The sequence below is a fragment of the Passer montanus genome, unplaced genomic scaffold (assembly GCF_014805655.1).
Source record: "Passer montanus isolate IOZ18808 unplaced genomic scaffold, ASM1480565v1 scaffold6, whole genome shotgun sequence".
NCBI lineage: Eukaryota > Metazoa > Chordata > Aves > Passeriformes > Passeridae > Passer > Passer montanus.
Window position 1 is genome coordinate 3,503,677 of NW_024371037.1, and position 5,713 is coordinate 3,509,389.

A 5,713-nucleotide genomic window follows, 5' to 3' on the forward strand; every position below is an offset into this window, starting at 1 on the left:
CAGCAGCGCCGGGGCGCGGTGGGCTGCGGCTCTGCCGAGCCCGCCTGGGGCTCCAGCACCCCCGGCATGGTGGTCGCAGCCCGCTCATTTTGCCAGCCGGTGCTCCCCAGCGAGCACGCGGCGCGCTCCCTCGCCCTCAGCGGCGATTCCTCCTCCTCCCCCAGCGCTGCCCCCTCGCCTCGGCGCAGTTCGGCCCCGTGCCAGCGCCGGGGGACGCCGGCGCCTGCCCTGCGCGCCTGCCTCTGTCAGTCACCTCCCCTGTGCGGAAGCCCCGCGGGGCCGGTGCGGCGCGACGGCGGGCGCCGGAGTGCTGGCGGCGCAGCTCGGAGGAGCTGAGCGCTTCCCGCCCCGCCGAGGCGCCGCGCCCGCAGAGGGCACGGAGCTGCTGCGCTGCTGCCGCGCCCGCCCCGCAGGGGGCGCTGCATCAGCAGGAATGGCGGCGCGTGCCGTCCCACCGGCTCGCGGGGTCCCCGTGCCCTGAGGCCGCGCGGTCACCGCGCTCCGCCGCGGTCAGGCCCGCCGCTCCGGCCTGTTCTGAACGGACACCGAGACACTTAGGGCTGCCCAGGCGGAGGGAGAAGCCCGAGGGCATCCAGGGGATCTTGCCGAGTGTCCGTCCAGCAAAACTGTGGGCGACTGCTTTAGAAATTAATGAGTGCGATGCTGGGTGGGCGACAACATCTTGCCAGCTGCTCCAGCAGCTACTTAGAGCCCACCCAGCCCAGATGCGCTGCCAGGGCCCCGCCGCTTGCCCACAGCTCGGCGGCCGCCCCTCCGCGCCCCGGCTCCGCCCGGCCGGCACCCACCGCGCGCAGGTGAGCGGCCGGGAATGCCGTGGAGCTGCCGGGAATGCCGGTGCGCCGCGGGGATCCCCGGCGCGAGGGGGTTTCTGGCAGCCCCTCCCAGCCCGGGCTCGCGGGGAGAGCCTAGCAGTTGGCATTGTCTGATAATAGCACTGCTGTAATCTCGGGCTGTCGTGCCCATAAACAAAGCAAGGACTTCTAGGGAGAGGTAATATCTTTTATTAGATTAGACCAGCTGATGTAAAGGTCAAGTTTGCAGGCGCAGTTTCAACCCTTCGTGTCCCAGAATGTATTTTTTGCAGACAGATGTGTTGGGCTGTTAAAGTTACTACTTCTCATGCAAACCAATTTGCGGAGACTCCAAAATAAACCATTGAATTTATTGAGTAGCTGAGGAATTCAGGAGGTTTCATGTTTATGGATTTTTTTTTCCTTAAAGCCAATAATATGGATTTATGAGATAAAGCAATAAAAAGCCCATTTTATTTTTCTCTTTAAAAAAAAAAAATTGTGTTAGACCCTGCATTTTGAGCTGTCTCAGATCACATTAATAAAAGTTAATACTGTAATATGTGTAAGTGCTAATTATTTAGGGTATTAACACTGCAAGTTGTTACTAAGTCCTGCTTTTTTTACATGACCAGGCATGAAAAATCATGCATGGATCACTAGTCTGTAAACATAAAAAAATCAGGCCTTGTCATTCCAACTATATTTGGAATTGCTTAAATTCATCTCTGTGTGTGGCCAATCTATAGTAAATCAGTGATACATTTTCCTTGAACCTGTTCAGGAAATAATACAGTTCCCTCAAAATCCTGTTACATTTAAGCTACATCTTCAGCTGTGTCAGCTATAAAAAACCCCCATGACATACCTTTCTATGTCTATATTTGAAGCAAAATGGTAATCTAAAAATTCTGGGATCAATCCTGGCATTGATGTAACTCCCAATCTGATTTGTGTTTTCACACCTGTGTGAAAGGAAGGTTATTTTACATTTAACATTAAAGAAAACAATGTAGTTACTGTAAAAACAAAAAAGGTGATAAGGGGGTATTTGTTCTTCATTCCCTTAATTTTGGCAGACAGACATTTAATTTGTATACAGCTACAAGCACTCTTGGTTTGACAGAATTACAGATGGATCCCAGACATGGAATTTACCCTGTCTTTACACATAAGCCTTTCATGGGTTTGTGGTGCTCCTTTTGATCTGGCTTGGAACATGTAGTTCAGTGGTCCTAAACAATTACAGCTGCAGAAATATTTTATAAACTAGTTTTGGCCACTTTAACAGTGGCTTTGCAACTATAAATGGAAAAATCATTCGTGAATAGGATGCCAGTTTGATTTAGGATTCATTTTTCTGTGCAACAGTCCCTGAGCAGAAGTGAGTTTGTCAGGCACAGGAATATGGAAGATCCATGGAATTTTCTGTTTGCAGAACAGTACTACCTTCAGGCTACCTTTTAATGTCTGTATGGAACCCAGCTCAAAATTTGCTGTGGCACATCATCAGGTACTGCAGCAGTGACATTAATGGGCTCTAATATATACTTATAGTTGTTGTAGTGTTGGATGGGACTACCAAAATGCATCTGTTCTCATAATGTGACCATAAGGATTGCTGCTAAGAATGCTCTGGCAGTAAATGTCCATTAAACTTACAAGAATATTAGTACTTCTAGGTCACTCAGCCTCCTTATGTGTCAGAGCTCCTAGCTCCCTTAATGACTCTTTGCTTGATTCTCTTCTGTCTCTCATTTGGCAAGAGAACAAACTGAACACTGTGCTCTAGATGTGGCTTCATCTGTGCTGAAGAGAGGGCAATAATCATGTCCCTTGACCTGCTGGCTGTGGCACTCCAAGATGTGGTCAGTGTTCATTACTGCAGGCGCACACTGCTGACTTTGTTGGTTTGTGGTCCCTGGGCCTTCTCCTGTGGAACCGTTAGTTCCCTAACTGTATCCTGTCCCTGATGTGGGATCTTGGCATTCTCATTTTTGGAAGTACAATACAGATGTATGTGTTATCCATTTATTCAGCTAGTTGAGGTCTGAATAGCAGCTATGCCCTCCAGTATACCAACAGCGTCCCTTGATTTGGGTCACCTTGTATTTCCAAAGGTCATGCATGAAAAAGTTAAATAATATTAGCCATTTTATTGATCCCAAGAAATATCCCTTGGAATCACCTGCTAATTGGACTTGAAACAGTTATTAGCTACCTTTTGAGGCCCATGACCTGGTCAGTTTAATGCACCTATAGTATACCTATATCTTCCCAATCTGGCTGCTGATGCTGACAAACTAGCAAAGTTCTGGCTACAGGCAAGGGGAGCAACACCTACTCTAATCTCACCCAGGGAAGCCTGTAATGTAGTTGTAGAATACAATGAGTGACTAAACACGGTTTGTCCTTGGGAAATTCGAGACGGCTGTTCTCAATAACATTTTTGTTGTTGTAATGATTTCTATGAGTACTTGCTCTGTAATTGCCCCAGCAACTGAGAGAAGGTTGATCATCTTTTCACCACCCAGATCCTCCTTTTGCAATTTCCTAAGACAGATGTAACATTTTTCCAGTTGTTAGAAACCTCCTCTGATCACTGTGACCTTTCACAAGGGACTGAGAGTACCCTTCCAATGACTTTTGCTGTCACTCTTAGTACTGTCAGTATGCTGTCCAATCCCACGGACATGTATGACATTTCTATCTTGTTTAATTAGACCCTGGCTTGATCCTTGCTACTTAACATGGAACTCTGGGATCCCTTAGAGCAGACCATGCCAATAGATAAAATGAATACGTGTGTGCTGTGTCACAAAGTCACCTGCTGTATTCAGCAGCTGGCCTAGATTTTACTCAGTCTCCTGTTTTGCTGCAAGTGTCCTTACCCATTATATCCTTCACCAATTTTAACTGCATGGAAGCATTGCCCCTCTAATGCCATCCCTGCATGCCCTGCATGCCCAGGAAATGCTCCTGTGCTCCTCCTACTCATTATGTCCTCACTTCCACCTTATTTTTTGTTGTTGAGCTCAGTCATATATGCCCTGTGCTGCTAAGGAAGGCTTCTGATATATTTCCCTGTTTGCTTGCAAATTAGGATGTATAATAAATATTAATGACTTTGCCAGGTCTTATAGATCAGTTGTTAGGCCACTTCTTTCAGCAACTCCAGTGCTTTTCTTTTGACCAGTGTCTTGTGAAGCCACAACCTCTCTTTATTTCTTTGTGTTTAAGAATGTGTTGTTGGAATTATGAATGATTAGAGAATCGTAGAATTGTAGAATATGCTGAGCTGGAATGATCATCATCTGGCCCTGTGCAGAGAACCCGAGGACTCACACCATGTGCCCAAGAGCATTGTTCAAATGCTTCTTGAACTCTTTGAGGCTGGTGCTTTGACCACTTCCCTGGGGAACCTGTTCAGTGCTCAGCCACCCTGTGGCTGAAAAGCCTTTTCCTCATATCCAACCCAAACCTCCCCTGACTCATCTCCACCTTGTTCTCTCAAGTCCTGTAATGGGTCATAAGAGTAATGTGGCTGCTGCTTCTCTCCCCCTCATGAGGCTGTTGTAGACTGCAGTAAGGTCTCTCCTAAGTCTCCTCCAGGCTGAAAAGAACAAGTGACCTCAGCTGCTCCTTCCCCTTCAATGGAGGGCCATCCTCATGGCCCTCCTTTGGACAATCTCTAAGAGCTTAATGTGGTTTTTTTTATGTTGTGGCACCCAAAACTGGCCCCAGTGTTATACACCAGGACTTGAGGTAAGGCTGTCCCAGTGCAGAGCAGAGCAGAGCAGGACAATCCCCTCCTCACCCAGTCAATGATGCTGTGCCTGATGCAACCTCAAGTCCTGTAATGGGTCATAAGAGTAATGTGGCTGCTGCTTCTCTCCCCCTCATGAGGCTGTTGTAGACTGCAGTAAGGTCTCTCCTAAGTCTCCTCCAGGCTGAAAAGAACAAGTGACCTCAGCTGCTCCTCATATGCCTTCCCCTTCAATGGAGGACCATCCTCATGGCCCTCCTTTGGACAATCTCTAAGAGCTTAATGTGGTTTTTTTTATGTTGTGGCACCCAAAACTGGCCCCAGTGTTATACACCAGGACTTGAGGTAAGGCTGTCCCAGTGCAGAGCAGAGCAGAGCAGGACAATCCCCTCCTCACCCAGTCAATGATGCTGTGCCTGATGCAACCCAGGACATGACTGGCCCTCGTGGCTGCCAGGGCACTGCTGACTCATGATCAACAGAAAGAAATTGACGACTCCTTCAGTAACACACCATACATTTTCACATATGGCACATTCTTTTCCCTTTATAAATCAATATCCTGAGTGTATTCAGTCAAAGTTGACTCCTACCATAAGCATTAGTGAGACCAGTATTGAAGTACTGTTGAAAGAAGGCTGAAAACTGAAAGGGCTTCCAAAGAGAATACAAAGGTTAGGACTGGTATCTTAAAACATAAAGCTCTACTAGCTCAATCTACTTTGTTTATTTGACCTCTTTCCATCTTTCCATAACAGTCTAGAAATATCTATGCTTTACTTTTTCCCCACCTGGTATTTGTTAGCTCTTTAAGTCTCACACAGAAAGAGAGAACTGAGAGAAAAAAAACAAACTCTAGAAGTAAAGGGCAGGTGGGTTACAGAGCCTCACTGTGGATGTAGTTCTCCTGTAACTGATGACCTGCTATTGAAGCTGGGTTTAAAGTAATGGAAGAAGATATGTTTGTGTGTATAAAGAACTTACAAATTTGATGCACAACTTGCATTAGATACCGTGACATTGTGTCAAGTGAAGTCAGACTGGAAAGTCTCTGGAGTATTAATATTTATGATTCAAAAAGTATGGCTCTGTACAGAACTGAGTTCTCAGGACCTCATCTTTTAGTGTTTTGCAG